We start from the raw sequence: 18,873 nt of genomic DNA, 5'->3' as shown, positions 1-18,873 counted from the left end.
CAGAAGGCAACCAATTAACAACACGGCCTAAGTCTGATTACCAGATCTATATATATAGAATGTCAAATTACTATTTGTACCACATAAAGAAAGAAATAGGAACCCAGGGAAAGAGCAATTATGGTTTGGATTAGAGAAATCCCTCAAAATACCAAGGAACCCCACCCCTGAAAGCAAGCTCCTTTTTCATCCTCTATATCTTGTTCCTTTGCCAACTAATATCTATTTTCATCTCAAAACCTCTCCTTATCCCCGGTCCATCTCTGAGGGCCACTGCTCCCCAACATCCAGCCTGGAAGCAGAGGGATGAGTTTGTTCTCAGAGAAAGAGAATGAACTATGAGGGTAATGTGGGAAACCCTGAAGAGTTCACAGAGGGACACAGAGAGGACAGGAATGGGGAGGAACAGGCCAGGTGGACATACACAAAGGAGTGTCAAGAAAAATGGTTGTTGAGGATATCTGAGGATCCAGGACCCTGGATGACTTCCAGACGTGCCATTTGAATAAGCTGGGGGAAGTGGAACTCTGAGGTGCCCCCCCCAGGGGAGAAAGTGCATGTGACAGATGACAAGATTACAAGCTAGAAAGCTCACAGGGAAAACAAGAACTTGGGATGAACTGGCAGGGTAAACACCTGGAAACCTGTAAGGAGAAAGAAGAGAGAATGAGATAGTCCAAGCCGAAGGAGGTGGCCCATGGCCCAGATCAAAAAAGATGGCGCCCATTGCTGGCTTTACTGGGGAGAGTGTCCCCCACTCTGAAACCATAAAATGGAGTTGAGGTGCGCATTAGGGTAGATGGGAGATAACTGGAAATCACGGCATGGGTCTCAACTTCTCAAGCAAGCAAAGGCGTGGCTACTGCCTAGCTAGGACAGAGAAAGGGGACAGCTAAAGAACTGGTATGTTTCCTAACACCCCAGACAGAAGAGAATAGAGGCAGAAGAGTGGAGTTTTAGTGTCATAGGTAGGTGACAGCGATTATATGAGGAATCAAAGTGAGCTGAATTGGAAAAGAAATGCATTTAAAAGCCTGGAAGCACCCTCTCTCTCCCTTCCTTTCTCTCCCCCCACCCCTCCTCCCCTCCCTCCTCACACTGGCCTAAAATGAGGCCACAGACCAATCAGGCTTCCTAATATCCAATAAGATCAGTAGTGCATAGGCCGTTCCGAGGGCCTCGAGTCCTAGACTCAAGGCTTAATGAGTCACCCGCTCAATAGTTTCCACTTCAGGCCCTTGGCTTTCTGGGACCTCAGACCACTCAGCTGCAAAATTAACTTACGGGATCGCGCCATTCGGCAGATGCTGCAGAGCAGGGCAGCAGGTCCAGAGTCTGCAGGTAAACGAACTGCCTGGAAGGAAATGAGCAGTGATTTCCCGGGGAGTCCCTTCTGAAATGTCGTTATAATGTCAGCGTTTGACAGCAGGATGGTTTCAGTGGAGACTCTGGGGCTTCGTGTGGAAGTGCCTGGGCCTTATTAAAATGATGTCAGTGCAGGCTGTGTTTCACATCTCATGAACATGAGCATCCCACAGAGGGAGAAGCCAGTCACTCAGACAGATGACCACGGGGCTATAGGTCCTATAGAAAGCCCCCAACTTCACGTTCTTCTCTGGGCAGCAAGCCATAGACACAGATGCATCCAACCTGTGGCTCATGGGCTGTAGGCCGCTGAGATGACTATGAGATCAAAATTGTAAACTTATTTAAAAGATTATGAGGGTGCTTTGTGTGACTGCATTCTTTTCTCTGTTTTTGCAATTACATCGCTTGTTTGCCGAGCATGAACTTGATAGATGATGTTGTCATGTTACAAAGTCAAAAGGATGGCTACATCTGCCAGACACTCTGTCTCCGGGCCCCATGTGTTTTCCTAAGGGCCTTTCCCCTGGCCTCTATTACGGGTTAGTCACGTGTTCTCCTGTGCTATAACATGAATGATGTGGGGATTATCATGGGGACTCACCAGTGGGTAAACTGAATCTCAAGAGGAGTGCGATAACAGCCACAGTCACAAAGTCAGTGAGGAACCTGAACTGAGGTCTCTGTGACTCCAAATGCCTGCTCATAACCGTGACACTTAGAATGGCTGTGTCGCCCACCATTGGGCATAGATTGTGCTCAATACTCAGGAGGATCCTATTCCCAGTTAGGTGACAACAGCCCAATACCTTCACCCAGCAGCTCTGTGGCCTTACCCTGGGGGTGAGAACAGGTGGGTCCTACCACTGTCACCCAGCAGCTCTGTGGCCTTACCCTGGGGGTGAGAACAGGTGGGTCCTCTGAACCTTCCAGCTAGAGGAGGAGAAAGCTATCTCCTAGCAGGGGGTCAGCCACCAAGGGCAGGCTCCTCTGCTTCCTGCACTACCCCTCCCCCCCCCACCTCTCCACCCCCACAAAGTTACCAGCATGTGCTCAAGGCTCTCAGCAGGGTGGAGTGACCACAGAGGATGAGCGGGCTGCTCAGCTCTCTCAGACAAGTGTGTGGCAGTTTGAACGACCTCCATTGGCTTGTAGGTTTGCATGCGTGTGTGGTCCTCAGTGAAACTGTGAAGGATTAGGAGGTGTGACCTTGTTGAAGGAGGTGTGTCACTCAGGGTGGGATTTGAGGTTTCAAAACCCCTTGCCATTCTAGTTAGCTCACTTGTGCTCTGTGTACGTGCGCACACGCATGTGTGTGTGTGTGTGTGTGTGTGTGTGTCTGTCTGTCTGTCTGTCTGTCTGTCTGTCTGTTTGTCTGTATCTGTGTGTATCTGTATCTCTCTGTGTGTATGTATATCTATCTATCTATCTATTCTTCTATCTATCCTGCTACCAGCCTTGATGGTCATGGACCATGACGGTCATAGTCTGCCATTGTGAAAAATAAATGCTTTCCTTTATAAGTCACCTTGGTCATTGTGTCTCTTCATAGCAATTGAAAAGTAATTAACACATTTTCGTAATTTTTCCAGGATCTGAGGACCACTGGGAACATCCAAGTCAGTACTATACCCTAACCAGACACATCATTTATGCCAGAAAGTTCTGCCCCACCCTGCTCACTGCAAAAGGACCAGAGACTAACTGGAAGATCTATCTACCTCTAGTCTAATTTAGTGGGGCATAGTAATTGTCTACAAATTAATGTTCCCAGTGCAAGGTTTTCTGTTCACTCGCTACAGTTTCTAGACACAACTGCTCTGACCTTTTCAGGTCCTTACTATACAATTTGCATCTTGTTCAAATAATTTGCCATTACTAGACACCAACTGGCTGCTGATAAAAGCTAAATGTAGAACACCAACAGTCTCTGACTTCAAAATTGGGCTTAAGACTAGAGTAGTTACTAACAATAAGACTAGAGTAGTTACTAACAATAAGACTAGAGTAGTTACTAACAATAAGACTAGAGTAGTTACTAACAATAAGCCATGGGGGAGATGAGAGGGAAGATCTGGAAGTAACAATGGTCCCATCACATCAAGGAAACAAGAGCTACAATCCTTTATGAGAGATTCTTTAACCCTCAGCTCTTAAGTGAGAAGCTCATATGCATAGGGGAATGTACAGCCCTTGCTTTCTTTTAGGACTATGTTGACAGTTAGTTGCCGGACTAATTAAAGACAGAAACCAGCTTCCTAACCTGTGTCATTCTTCCCACCCTCTTCCCTCCCTCGCTCATCCCCCTCTCCTCCCTTGTCTTTCTCAGCAGTTTCCGCCCATGCTTATAATAGTCTGTGTACTGTATTGAACACTGAAAACATGAGGTAGAAAAGACTGTGTCTACTCTCAAGGAATATAAAGCTCAAGAGGAAAAGAGAACCCACAGGAAGAGTGAATGCACAGAACGGAAGTAGCAGGCTCCCCAGACACAGCTGGAGGCGACCTACTCAGACAAAAATAAGAACCTGGTCTAATCCAAGGAAGGCCCCCCAAAGAAAGCAGTGGCCTGATACACTCCATAATGGCACAGGGACCCTGGGGCCTCGAACCATCTAGTGATATTCTAGCAGAAGGCAAAGGTGTGCTCAGCCAATGCCCCAGAAAACAGTTGTGAACATCCTGAGACCATAACCCCAGCTGGAACCACGAGAAACTGCCAGGTCTGGGGTAGCTGCCACATCCTGCCACTGGATCGAGTGGGCCCTGAAAGACCACACAGGTCTCCTGGCAGAAATTTTGACCTCAAGAGTATCTGGAATACCACATCTAGATAGCAATTTAGCCTTTGGAATCTAGGATCTTTCTGTTTGTATTTTGGGTTGTTGTTTTGTTTACTGGAGACAGGATTTCACCATGTAGCCTCAAAACTACCTCCCCAACTCAACCCCTCCTGCCTCGGGTTCCCAAGTTCCAACCCTGTCGACAGGCACCCACTTGCCTGACCTAGGAATCAGAAGTTTTGCATCTTTACTCAAGGTCTGAGGTCCCCTAGGGAGAAACCCCCTGTTCTCAAGTCAAAAGAACAGAGGCTCCCCGGAGACCAAAGACTCCCGGGAGGGCTTGTTTGTGGAGAGCAAAGGGGGCAGAGTGTGAGGAAGAAATACGCCCTTTGAAGCCCTGCAGCCTGTAAGCCACGCTGGGGAAGGGGGTAGAAGGGGCTGGGTTTTTGTTTTTTTTTTTTCCTTTTGTAATTTGGACAAGAGTGGGTGCGTGCGTCTGTGGTTGTCCCCTTAAGCTGCTGCTTATGCCTCCGCACTGTATTCTTTAATTCTGTAGCCTGTACGGAGAGACCACTGTGCACCAGGCCGGGCCAGGCTGGCAGCTGTTGCGGGAAGGGGCATCTGGCAAACTCCTTACTCTTAAGTCATCTTATGTGACTGAAGTCTCTAACCTAGGCCAGGAACCCAAAATGCCACATCTGGGGGAAGTGCCCTGCACACAGACACCCTGCAAATGTCAACCCTGGCACCCCACAGAGTAACTAGCAGATAGCATCTTGTCAAAAAGACTTTTCTAAAGCCTGGCGCCTAAGGGTTAAAAAATAAACTAACAGGTGAAACGCGCATTAGAGCTGCAACCTGCCAAGCCTCTTAATCTGTCACTTAAATCTAGGGCTTTTAGCTGTAATTGAACATCCTACTGTGCCCATTATGAAGAGGAGGAGGAGGGAGTGTCAAAGTTATGGTTTCTGGGGGTGGAGGAAAATAAATTTTCCTTCAAAACTAGTCAATAACAATGCCTCTGTGTTAAAGAAATGCAATGTTAGCCTAGTCGCCATGGAGGAAAACAGTGCATCCCAGCAGTCGAAAAGGCAGCTGACTCCGTCTTAGGAGGCCATTATCCTAAGCATGACCAGAGGACTGCGGAGAGGCTCCAAAGCTAGAAAAGCACCGTGGACGTACCATGAACTGGAATAGAAGCCACCCGGAAGATGGCTTTAAGAACAGCAGACTGACAGTACCAACCTACTGAAGAGAAGAATGAAGAGAAAGAAGGGAGAGAGAGAGAGAGAAAGAGAGAGAGATTCCCATGCAATGTAGCACCAAAAACTCCCTTTGCAGGGCTAGAGAGATGGCGCCGCCGTTAGAAAGAGCTATGCAGATGTAGAACTTGAGTTCAGACTCCCTGCACTCCGATAAAGAGCCAGGTATATATGTCTGTAAGGCCAGTGCCAAGAAGGCAGAGATGGGAGAACACTGGGAGTTTGCCGCAAGACAGCAGAGTCGAATCAGTGAGAGACCCTATCTCAAAAAACCAAACTAGAAGCATAACTGAGGAAAACACCTGACATTGACTGTTCCATATACATACTCGCTCCACACCCTGAAAATATAACAAGAGTGGGGACAGTTTTGTGAAGAGCATGCAAGCTTTCAGGCTAATCACCATGGGGTTTCCTGAGAACTCAAGAGGGAGCCGAGGCCCCTTGCCTGCTGAATGAGAGAGCTCTTCAGAGCTCTCGGTCTCCTTGGAAAGGCAGCATGGTATAAATCCAGGAGGTGGTTATGGTACCTCTATTACTATTATTATTGGGCTGAATTGTCTTTGAGAAAGTGTTCTCCTGTCTAAGAGGGAAATCAGGCTGGGGAAGGGAATTGTTTCTCTGAATTTCTTCTATAGAAAAATTAGGTTCCTGGGGTATGAAGAGGCATAGTGAGGGGTCTGGGTAGATACCTCAGCAGGCAGACTCATTGTATCCTAATCTTCACAGAGAACTAACTTGAGCACCGGGTGTGTGACCTTGTGAGAGGCTGGGTGGAATGAACCAAGTTTGCTGAAACTCTCTTCAGAAAGAATTGGAATGAATATCATATTGTACATCAAAGCTTTATTTTGAAGAGCACCAAGAAAGGGCTAGTATTCTGCCCCTGCATAATCACTGGCTTTCAAATGATCAGAACAGATCCCAAACCCCCTGCACTGAGAGTCAGTTCTGCTCAACATAAGAGGAGAAGCGACTTCCTTCGATCCTCCCGTCTACAATAGAGATCTTGGGAACATAAGAGGAGAAGCGACTTCCTTCGATCCTCCCGTCTACAATAGAGATCTTGGGAACAAGCTCTTAGACTCACCCCTCCAGAAATACAACTGTAGGTGCCTTGTACGCAATTTGAATCTCAGTTTCCTCTGGATGCCATGACCTGGATCTCCTCATGAGGAACGAACTTGCCTTGTCATTTCAACTTACCCATAAAGCAGCAAGTGATAAACAAACAAGCAAACAAGGAGACTGGTTGTATTGCTCACTGTCCTGCTGAAATAAACAGAAAATATTTCCTACTTGAAGTTTTACAATTCAGGCCATCATGCTAGATGGAAAGGGTATTGTGCAGTCGTAATTCGTATGCACTAGGTAATAACAGGTTAAAAGCGAGGCTGACTTCTAGCCGGCCAGCCGATGCTTTTAATGTGACCTGATTTCTGAAGCATTCCGTGTTATTAAATACTTTTCTGTGTATCTGTTCCAAGTTTATCGGGGTTAATGAAAGAAGCATTAAAAAGGCATGGTTCGGGGTAAGAAACGCCATCGCACATCAGACATTGCTGATGGTTATTAGTTCTCAGCATCGTTTCGAGCACAGAAACCTGAATCATTGATCTTTTGCATAATGCTGGGAGCAGCCAGAATGTGGAGAGACGGCACGGCAGTGAAGATCCGTTTGATAGGAACAGGAAAAACCCAGATCTGAATGACTCAAGCTGAGAAGCGGATTTTGCAGGGAGAACACGGAGGTCCTTGCGTAAGCAGGATCCAGGAAGAACTGAATGATGATGGCTGACCCACACCATCACTTGCAGGCCACCCCAGCACTCCAGGACAGTGGGTACCCCTCAGGCTGCACTCCAGCCACTCTCAGTGCCTGCAGATCTCTGTAATTCCTGGGAGGGAAAGAATCTAATTGGTCCATTTGGGGGGAGGGCCATGGGTCTATTCCTGTGGTAGGCAGGATGTAATCCTGTAGTTGGTAAAACCACAAAGACCACAGAAAATGAAGAAGGCACGTTTTTCACAAAGAAAGGAGTGCTGGGTGAAAAACAAGCTCTGAAGACAGCTGGCTAGCCCCTCAGAGGTGCTCTGGGGACAGCCTGCAAAGTCTCACTGCTCTAAGTTTCATCTGGATGTGGCTTTGTCTTTGCTGCTCATCCCTCAGGATATCTGGGAGGCAGACTGTCCCCTTCAAATGAGTCTGTACCCTAACCCCTAGACTGTGATCAGAAGCCTTCGTGCAGATATGAATAAGGCAATGGGCAATAAAACACAAAGATCAGCTTCAGTTATCCAGTGAACCTAATGTGGCAGAGAGATTCAGACAAAGGAAAAGATGGGGAAATTCTGAGCAAGAAGGGACTCAGAGAGCAAAAGATATAAACTGTGCCATACATAAGAAGGATCCAAGCAGCCACTTGGAGGAGCAGCCTCTGCCTGGCAACCATCAAATAAACGGGAGCTCTAGTCCAACAACTTGCCAGGAACCTAATTCAGATAGCAGTTTCAATGAGGCTAAAAGCATCTCGCTTTGCCCATACTTTCATTTTAAGCATCAGAGACCAGAGGCAGAAAGCCCTGGTGGACTATGCTATACCTGGAGCACTATGAAGTAATGAGTTACATTGTCTTAAGCCATAAACTTTATAGTCACTTGTTATAGCTGAGGTCAGACACTTACAGACAGTGCAGTTACTTCACCTATGCTATTAATACCAGATCCAGTGTTTTTCCACGTGACTGAGAGGTCAAATTCTCTGTGTTTATCAGTCTGACAATCCTTTTCTATACCAGGACTAACAGCAACAATACACCTATTTATAGGTCACCTATCATGTGATACATACTTTATAGCCATTCTGACTTTTTAATCATCACCCAAAATAACTATCTCGCAGATTTAAAAAGTATCCACAACACAGAAGTAGTTCATGCCTACTTCAGTGGGCATTTGTAAGATTTAAATAGGATACTGAGTAGTCACATGTTTGTCCAAGTTAATAAGAATGTTAATTTATAACTGTGGAATGACAACCCCATTCTATCCAACCCAAACCCACATTCCTCCACTAAGCCACACTACCTCAGTTGTGTCACTGTTGAAACACCCAAAATAACATGTGCTGATACCCAGAGTCACTCCATATCCTTGGGAGTCTCCGATGCCTTGGATGTATAGAAGCAAGGGAACAGCACTGGCCCAGGACCTGCCAGGTCGCCATCATGTTCCTCTAGGTATGAGGAACAGAGACCGTCGCAGCCTTTTCTCAACTCTCCTTCATGTTTATGTTTCCTCGGTTCTTTTGAGACTCCTCCAGGCATACATTATCTTCCAGACAGGTAAGGATCTGTGGAGAATTCATCTCAGACTCCTGGAGCATTCATTTCTTTTATTTCCTGGACATCACCCACTAAAATTCTGGTACTCGCTCTAAAGGAGAACTTGATCTAGGGCTATCAAAGTTACAAATTCTTCACTTTAAACTAGCAAAACACAGGTTTACACACACACACACACACACACACACACACACACCTCTTCTGACAACAAAATTCTCCTTTTCACAGCCATCATCATGCTTTCAAAGCTCTGTTCATCAGGGATGGTGGGAAGGAATGGAAGTATATTCAGACTCAGGGGTTGCAGATTCCTACTCTTTTGTTTGTTGGTTGTTTGTTTTTTCGAGACAGGGTTTCTCTGTGTATCCCTGACTGTCCTGGAACTCACTTTGTAGACCAGGCTGGCCTCAAACTCAGAAATCCTCCTCCTTCTGCCTCCCAAGTGCTGGGATTAAAGGCGTGCGCCACCACCACCCTGCAATTCCTACTCTTTACCCAAAGCTCCAGAGATTTTTTGAAAAGAAAATGAAAAGTTCCTTTATTTGTTGGAAACCTATGGTTAATTTGCAGTGTTTGGAGATGGATCTTCTGGACAATTCTTTTCCAGTTTCAGCTTGATTTATAAAGAGGAACCATTGGGGCTTTCTAGTGCAAGAAAAACGGAAGTCCCTCCCACCGGAAGCCAGAACTGAGAACTCTTCCATGGCTCACTCCGCTAACTCTTGTTCACTGGCCACATCGGTCCCCAAACTGTCCCTGAGAGCATCTGTCTGTGCCCTCCAGTTCCTCCTTGGGGTGTTGAACAGGAATCTATCCTATGCCCAGTGTCTAATAGCAGAAAAATCACGTCTGGCTGCTGAAGCTTCGGTTTTCGTGGTTACCCTGTTTTCCAGTACAGTCAGTGAACCATAACTGCCCCAAATACTTTGGCTCTCAGATTATGGAGGCCAGCATTGCAAACAGGATATCAATTTACCACTACTTATTTAAAAAAAAAAAAAAAAAAAAAAAACAGAACAAGGAAGACCTTTGTTTGCCTGGGTTTCGCTTACTATTTTCTATCCAAACCTCATACCTTACAGACGACAGCTTCACACTGGCCTGCTGCTCCCCTTTATTTCTACTAACGGTCCCTATTATCCTCCGTTTGGACTCCTCAGAAAGTGAAAGAAAGCAACATCTTCCATAGCACCCAATGCGACAGTCATCTGGTGAGGCAGTTGCGATTGCAAGCCGTTCATGAATCTCGATGCCGGTCAGTCGTCACTGGTAGTTTAAATACATAATACAGGCGCAACCACTTTGCAAATGCATGTACATCTTCACTGCAAAGCGATGCTGTGCTTACAGATGCTAGCATTATTGTACACTTTCACTAACACTGGATTTCAAGTCTATAGTCACTGTATCTACTGGCATAGGAGGTATCACTGTAATATGTTAATGTAATATATATACATATGTATATGTATATGTATATGTATATGTATATGTATATGTATATGTATATGTATATGTATATGTATATGTATATGTATATGTATATGTATATGTATGTGTATATGTATATGTATATTCTCTGTTACCAGAAAGATTGCAGGGCCCGGGGAGATAGTTCAGTCAGTAAAAGCCTTATAGCAGAAACATGCGAACTTGAGTTTGAATCCCCAGAACCCAGGTAAAAAGCCAGGCACAACAGCCTGTGTCTGAAACCCCCAGAATGTGAGGAAGCAGAGACAGACCCCTCAGAGTTCACTGGCTGGCTAGTCCAACTGAAGTAATGAGTCTCAGTGAGAATCTCTATCTCAAAAAAAATATCTGGAAAACAGCCAAAGAAGCATACACAAATGTGGACGTGGACATATACCACACACACACAACACACTCATTGGCATCACTATAGGGAAGCTGGATCTTTAGTAAAATACCTTCTCTTCTCTTTGCAGGGAAAGACAGAGTGGTTTTCATCATTACTTCCTGTTCACTCTTATGGCATTCATCAATTTTGGGGGACAGCAGGCTTGTCACATAGACACTGATCTGAGAGTCCAAAGATCCAGCTTCCACTCTGAAGTCTGGAAACTTGCTGGAGAATCTTGCATGCTTAACTTTCTCAGGTCTCCATTTCTATGATGTTATCACTGAAGGAGAGCAGAGACCCTTGCCAGCTCAGCCTTTCTATGACTCCACAAATTGTAACTCTGGGTGTCTAGCACACATCTTCCTCCTCATAAAGCCCAGAATGAACACACATCTTTTACAGATGATTGCATTTCCCAGCTCTGTGTTAACAGTCTCTTCACTTGACTGCTGATCATAAAACTAAAGTACCATTTAAGATGCAAGTGACCAAAAGCATTAGTGCTCAAGTAGGGAACTCACACACCTTTCCTTGCACCAATAACAGTCACCATTTGCCGAGTGCTCACACTGAGCCAGGCACATTGCTAAGCCTGTGTGTATTCAATCCTTTAATCTCCTTACCATCCTACATGATGTCCTGTTATTTTTACCAGTTTAGGAAAGAACACCAACTTCTTCTCTGGCTGTATCTGTATCATCGCCACATCCTCTGGGCCATCTCCTCTTCATGCAGAAATGAAGAAAGGTGAGTTCTTAATTTGTAAGGCATCACCGTGTGGGCTCCTGTCATGGAACACAGCAAGGTTCTGAGAAGAAAATAGAAGGTTCATTTAGGTATAACTATCAATTCCTTCTCTGGCACAAATGTCGAATGTCTATATAATTATTCTTAACTCCCACTGGCAGAGGAAAGAATTCAGGAATTCAAAGTTTTTCATTCCTTTTAGTCAGTCTTAATAGGGGAATACATAAAACAGTGGGAAAGGCTTAAGCTGGACAAAGTTCTTGGTAACTAAAAGAAATGATTTCTACCACCAAGTCAGTGGGCCTTTTGATATCAAACCAAAGAAAATGAAGCTCTCCTTAAATACATTAAATCTGAACAAAAGTGAGCGAGTGTGGGTTGCACAAAGGTTAGTAACACCCCGATGAAGCCGGCCTCTCTATGCAGTATTCATGTCAAAATCAAGTAACAACCACCTCTGCAATCCCACACCTGAGTTCTTATCTCTAGAAAATATATTTTTAAAGAAGACAGCCAGGGGTCAGGACAATGGCTCAGAGGATAAAGTGCTTGCCGGGCAAGAAAGATGACCTGGGATCAGATCCCTAGCATCTATGTCAAAGCCAGTCACGACAATGTACAGCTGGCAGGCACCCCAACACTGGAGGCAGACATGGAGATCCCTAGAGCTCATTGGACAACCAGTCAAGCCAAATTAACGAGATCCAGGTTCAGTGAGAGACTCTGACTCAAAAACTAAAGGGCAGGCCAGTCACGGTGATGCACGGTGCTCAGGAAGCAGAGGCAGGTGGGTCTCTACGAGTCTGAAGCCAGTCTAGTCTAAAGAGCAAGTTCTAGGTCAGCCAGGGCTACACAGTAAAACCCTACCTAAAAAATATAAAAGAAAATACTAAAATGCAGAAAGATCAAGCCAGCAAGATCAGCCAACAACACTCCGGCAGTACCACTAGTTGGACTCAGGTGGGTTAAACAGGAACAACAAAAGACAAAAAAAAAAAATCAAAAACAAAAAGAGGGAGGAGGACATAGTAGGTCTACCTGAGGGAGCAGGAGTAGGGAGTTAGGGTGTATATGATCAAGATTCATCACTTACACGTGTATAATTCTCACAGAACAAATAAAAATTCTTTTTTAAAATGAGTGCAGAGAGATCAGAGAAGACGGCTAAAGTCAACCTCTAGTCTCCACACTTATATACACGAGGAGCATAACTTACCAGCACACACACACACACACACACACACAGAGAGAGAGAGAGAGGGGGGGGCATCACAGCCTTTTTTACAGTATAAAAATAGTAGAGCCAGCATAAACAGAGAGAAAGAGAGTCAGACAGACAGACAGACAGACAGACAGACAGACAGACAGACAGACAGACAGAGATTGAGAGAGAATGTACTTTTCAACAATTATTGAACATATGGAGGAGCCAAGAACTGTGCCTGACCCTAAGATGAATATGATTCCAAGTACTAAGCTTTTTGCTTAGCTTTGTTGTTTCATTTCTATTTCTGACCATCAGTGTACATCCTTTTATTCCTGCACATTATGGAAGATCTTATGCGTGATTTGCAATCTTCCATGACTGGGTTGTGTGGGGTTTGAGTCTTGGTAGACAGAAGGGAGGTTCAATAATCACTGTCCTTCCTCCATTAGCAATCGTGGACACGTGGGGCATCTTCAGATGTGAGTGCCTGCCCTGTCCAGCTTAGTCTATTGTCAGTCACCTGCTTTGGTGTTATGGGACATCTGGGGCCCCCCAGTACATTGGACCTGCAGTTTTCTATCCCCTCACCCCTCACCAAGCAGCAACTTTGTAATTCTCACCCAAAAGTTAAGGAGTGACCCAGACACACTCCTTTCATTGCTTCGGTCTCCTTAGTAGTTACTGTAAATGCTTGATATCCTGTGTTAAATCCCTTCCTGATTAGAATACCTAAACTAATATCAATTTCCTTCATTCCTAAGTTATTGGTGAGAGAATGCAGTGAAGAGCGGTGCTGTTCAGTAGAAATATGAGCCGTACACATAATTTAAATTTTTTCTCTCAAAGTAACTATATTTAAAAAGTGAAAAGAGGGCCCAGGGTGTGACTTGAGTAAGCATTTGCTTAGCAAAGGTGGGATCCTATATTCAGTCCTTAGTACCAAAAAGCAAATAAAAATATGAGAAATGACTTTATTGACATCCATTGAACACAGCCAAAATATTACCATCTTGACATATAATCATGGTAGTATGTGCCGAGTCTTGGAGATGAAGTGTGTTTTGTACATGTGTGTGTGCTCATGTACATGTCTTTGTGCTAGTATGCATGCACACATGTGCATATGCATGCAGATACAAGCCAGATGTTGATGCTGAATGTCATCTCCAGTCAGTCTCCACCTCACTTTTTGAGGCATGCTCTCTCACTGCCCCTGAAGCTGATTGATCAGGGATGCCCCTGTGTCCACCTCTCCCCTCCTCCCGGTTAATACTAGGATGACTGTTGAAGTGCTTGGCTTTTGTATCAGTGGTGGGACTAAAACTCAGGTCTTCATGTTTACACAACAAGCGTTTTATTGACCAAGCCTTGTCCCTGCCCCTCCCCCAGACGTATGTTTCTTTTTTATGTTAACTTATTTGTTTTACTTTTTTTTTTCATCCACTGTGAGTATATGTGGGAAGAGGAGCACATATCATGGGGTTCTTGGGGAGGTCAGAAGTTAACTTGCAGAAGTCCATCTTCTCTCCAACCTGCAGATGTCAGGGATCAAACTGAGGTCATCTGACTTGGCAGTAAGCACCTTTACCCTCTAACCCATCTCACCCATGCCAAAGGGTAAGTTCTGTAGATATAGCAAATCTCAGTTCACACTATCCAGGTCCTGGCTAGTTCTATGTCAACTTGAAGCAAACTAGAATCATCAGAGAGGAGGTGGCCTCGATTGAGAAACTGCCTCTATAAGATCAGGCTGGAGACAGATCTATGGAGCATTTTCTTAATGGGTGATCAATAGGAGGAGGACCCAGTGCACTCTGGGTGGGGCCATCCCTGGGCTAGCAGTCCTGGGAATCTATAAGGAAGCAGGCTGAGCAAGCCATGGGGAGCAAGCCAGTAAGCAGCACACATCCATGGCCTCTGCATCAGCTCCTGCCTCTCGGTTCCTGCCCTGTTTGAATTCCTGTTCTGACTTCCTTCAAAGATGAACAGTGATATGGAAGTGTTAGCTGAATGAACCCTTTCCTCCCCAACTTGCTTTTTGGTCAACAGTGTTCCATCATAGCAATAGACACACTAAGACCTCCCCCAAACCAAAAACTGCTTATTACTACAAATGAATGCTGGTGCTCACAAATTAATAAATATATTAACAAATGATGTAAATTATAAGATTGTCTACAACACAGTGTAATGGCAGATCATCGTGTTGTTACTAAGTGAGCTTGGGGCTTCGCAGAGAATTGGCTTTTGCCAATGCAGCTGCTTCACCTCTTCATCTGCCTATTGGTATCTGTCCAATAAAGCTCAATACATTGAGCTGAAGGCAGTCTCTTGTAAGCAGCCTTCTATATGAAGGTGAATGTAAGTCTATAGGCACTCTCAAAACACAGAGGAAATTCCATCATGTAAAGTAGAGCCCGGGGCTCTGAGAGGTCTGTCCTGGGCTGAGGTAAACTAAGTGCAGGGCAGAAGGTGGGCATTTCCTAAGGGTGCAGGCTGCTGTTGTGGTGCCAGGTGCACTAGCCTGAGCTTCCCCACCCACACCCCACACTGGGAAGAGCCTACAAGGTTGTTTATGGAGATGCTGAGCCAAATACATAAATCTAGAATAAGACTCTCCTGTATGGGCACATCTAACTGCATGGGCAATAGGAACCCAGCTCTGGAGCCTGTACCACACCAAGAATGAGCCAGAATCAGGGAACAATCCACTTGTGAGGATGCGTCAAGGAAGGGCAGCTGTTACAGGGCTGTGCCAAGTGAGGCTATGCACATTTGACTATGAACGATGATGATGACCAGCGTGAGAACTGACCATCCAGGGTCAGGCCAGGAACCAAGTGAGTGTGGAAGCTGCTGGTAAGACCTGCCCATAGCTGGTATAAAGCCTGTGGCAACAGGCATCCTCTTTTTATGGCTCTCTTTGTTTTGTTTCAGCCTAGCAGGACTATGCAGAGACTCAGAACATCACTGTCATAGGAACAGCTTCTCTGTGAGTTCTCACTACAGGCCAGGCAACGCGCCAAGAACTTCCCATACGGAATTCTGATCTCATCCTCTCTGAGCCCGAGGAGGAGAGCCCTGTTAGCCTCAGTTTATCCAAGGAAATCAAGGGACTAAAATCCTTACCCCAGGAAATTAACTCAATGGCGGGGAAGCTCCATTTCAAACGAAGGCCCTTGAATTCTGGAACCTTCCCTGGAACTGCTATCTGTGCTGCTCCAGGAGAAGTCTGGCAGCCCTACCTCAAGGAGAAAAGGAGAGCTGTGGCGGCTGGAGGGCCGACTGCTAAAACCCCATTTTGCCACTTTATAAACAATTGTTTGAGTTGGGCCTGAACAAGGGGGACAGTAGGGGACAAAAGGGATGACACTGTCCACAGGGACAACACCCTCTCCAAAGTGGTCATATGAGCCCACGGGGAGACCTAGCTGGGGTGGAGTCTCAGAAAAACAAACAAACAAACAAAAACAGCCTTGTGAGAAAGTAACTGGAACCTTCTCAAGTGGAAAAGGCAGGGTTGCCATGGCGACTACAAATTCTTGGCCCAGTGGATTGAGTCTTAATTCAGAGAGGCCTGCTTTTCCAGAGGGGGGAAAAATGAAATAAAGCAAATCAGAGTCCCCCCTGAGCTATGGCAGCCTTCCACAGAGGGGCAGTGTCCCTGGCAGCCACACAATCTAAACAGATTAACCGCCAGCGCCTCGAGGCCTGTGAAAGGCGTCTGCAGAAGATGAAGTGGGTTTTCATACCTGACAGTATCCCAGATGGAGCTTAGAGTGGCTTTACCAAAGAAGCTGCCAGAACAAATATGACACACTGCTCTGACAGGATCCCGTTCCAGTTGTGGGTCCCCCGCGGCCGACTGCAGTTGGACCCTCACAATGCTGGCTTTCTCCTAGCCAGTCGGCTGTCGTTTATTGACCCAAGCTAAGCCCCTGGCTCTTGGTGCTTTCCTACTCAACTGCCCGCAGCCATCACGGCCCGTTTCAACAGAGGCTGCGTTGTAATTCCACTTCACGGATGAAGCCCTCACGGTCTGGAACCATTGTGGCCCAGTGTGAGGAGTCCTGACACCTCTCTTCCCCAGCAGCGCTTCCTCTGAGGCCCTGCCTAGCACACATACCCAGACTCTCCATACCTAGGATGCTTCCTGAAATCTAGAGAAGAAGATAAGATACAAGGGGCTTACACTCCTCCTGGGCTGCCACACAAAGTAGGTACTGCTTTTTTCATGTTTTACCCCTGTCTCATCAACAAGATGCCAACAAAAACACTCAATGCCTAGAGTGGGCCACGGGGCTACCCAAATTCTAAGGGTTCCTGGACTTCCAAGGGTTTCAAATAGCAGAACCAACTAATTTGAACTTGTGACAGTGACCCCATACTCCTTTATTTTTACATTTATGCCTTACTCATACAAAAGCTATCTAAGCATTACGGACTTCTGACTTTCCAAAGAAAACATTTATCCCATCTGGGGTCCCCGGTGAGGTGAGCCATGTTCAGTTTTCTGCATTCAGTTGGTGTTGGTCTTCTGGTTTCCTAGAGAACTCTCAGCCTTACCCCATCTGCTTCGCTAGGAGTCTGAGAAGAGCAGAGCCGGCTCAGCCTCCCCACTCCATAGGTGATGGAACCAGTTCAGTGCGGACAGGCAGATATAGTCAGCTAGTGAGCTTCTCCCCCCCTCCCTCCCCGCAGCAGGACCAGAGCAGATGTGGTGGACCTCTATCTAGGGGCTCTATGCAACTTCTCCAAAACAGTGAAGATCCCTGGAAGGCCCGTGTGGTGTGTTGGCTTGAGGCCGGGGTACATGCACTGGGGTGGTGGGTTCTCCTTTGAGAAACAGTACCCACAGTTGCTATGAGAATAATGACCTCACGGGTGGCTGGGGCCATGAGTAGGAGAATGACCTCTTTATCTCTATGGATGGCACTCTTCTGTGCCTTTGAACTGTGTGCCATGGGCATGGATCAACTATTCAGAAATTATTTTACCAACAAAATTTCCCGTACCGCCAAAGCAACGTTGTTAAACCATTTACTGTGATTACCACAGTCCTCAGCTCACATGAGAGCCCATGAGCCATGAGGTAGATGGGCCCACACCTTACCCATGGACTCCAGGGAGAGGAAAGACACTGGATATACATTTGCCTTCCACACCCAAAGAGACTGGAACTCAGTGGGACTGAAATAACCAAATCTTAACTATCTATGTGTACTGGCTAGTTTTGTGTCAACTTGACCCAGCTGGAGTTATCACAAAGAAAGGAGCTTCAGTTGGGGAAATGCCTCCATGAGCTCCAGCTGTAAGGCATTTTTTTCAATTAGTGATCGAGGGGGGCTCCCCTTGTGGGTGGTGCCATCTCTGGGCTGGTAGTCTTGTGTTTATAAGAGAGCAGGCTGAGCAAGCCAGAGGAAGCAAGCCAGTAAAGAACATCCCTCCATGGCCTCTGCATCAGCTCCTGCTCCTTGATCTGCTTGAGTTCCAGTCCTGACTTCCTTCAGTGATGAACAGCAATGTGGAAATGTAAGCTGAATAAACCCTTTCCTCCCCAACTTGCTTCTTGGTCATGATGTTTGTACAGGAATAGAAACCCTGACTTAGACACTATGTTAGTGAAGGAAAGTCCAGAGTCAAGAACCTAAAATGTAAATAAACATAAAATTTTCTATTTTGTGTTGGAATGTGTTGTCCCCTTTGGAATGCAGATTCTTCCTCCCAGAAACATCTAGCGCTGATCACTAAAGCAGCCCCAAGGACTGATATATTGGAGGCTATTTTATTTTCTCCATGTGCTTCTTAGGATGCCTTTGGCTTCTGGAAACAAGGGCTCCACTGAAGTTGACTTAAACAATGAGCCGATTTGCCATCCCACAGCAGAGGCCCCAGGTCAGGTTCTTAGGGCTCGGTGATGATCAGCAAAGCCACCGAGGTACCCAGTCTTCCTATCATTTCTTTCTATCATTTACTCTGCTGTTGACAGGGCGGGCCTCAGGCTTGGACTCCTGGGAATATCACAGGTGTGGATGCTAAGCTTCACCTCCAGGTAGGATGTCAGGGGGGGGGGTTAGGGGGAGCATCTTTCATAGAACAAGAAAAACCTCTCTGAGAATTCTCACTCTGTCTGGTGAAATCAGAGCGTGCCTCCTTTCATCCTATGCATTCCAGAAAGAGCCACTAGCTCACAGAAGGAGTGGACTTAGAGACATTAAAGGGAGGAACAGATGCAGCCCAATCAAAACTCCCCCTAAATGCCACCCTCTCCCCAACACACACACACACACACACACACACACA

At 46.0% G+C, this 18,873-nt stretch overlaps 1 long non-coding RNA gene across 1 annotated transcript; it reads right to left on the bottom strand.

Moving 5' to 3' along the window:
- Positions 1 to 8,314: 8,314 nt before the first annotated feature.
- LOC110325044 lies at positions 8,315 to 17,364 on the bottom strand. The gene is made up of 4 exons (XR_002380717.1): positions 17,137 to 17,364; positions 15,700 to 15,834; positions 11,240 to 11,424; positions 8,315 to 8,846 (listed from the first exon to the last, which is right to left on the bottom strand). It is a non-coding gene; the product is annotated as an uncharacterized LOC110325044 (long non-coding RNA).
- Positions 17,365 to 18,873: the final 1,509 nt, after the last annotated feature.

The sequence above is a fragment of the Mus pahari genome, chromosome 8 (genome assembly GCF_900095145.1).
Source record: "Mus pahari chromosome 8, PAHARI_EIJ_v1.1, whole genome shotgun sequence".
Lineage (NCBI taxonomy): Eukaryota > Metazoa > Chordata > Mammalia > Rodentia > Muridae > Mus > Mus pahari.
Note: the sequence above shows the minus strand (reverse complement) of the source record. Positions and strands in the feature narration are given on the sequence as shown.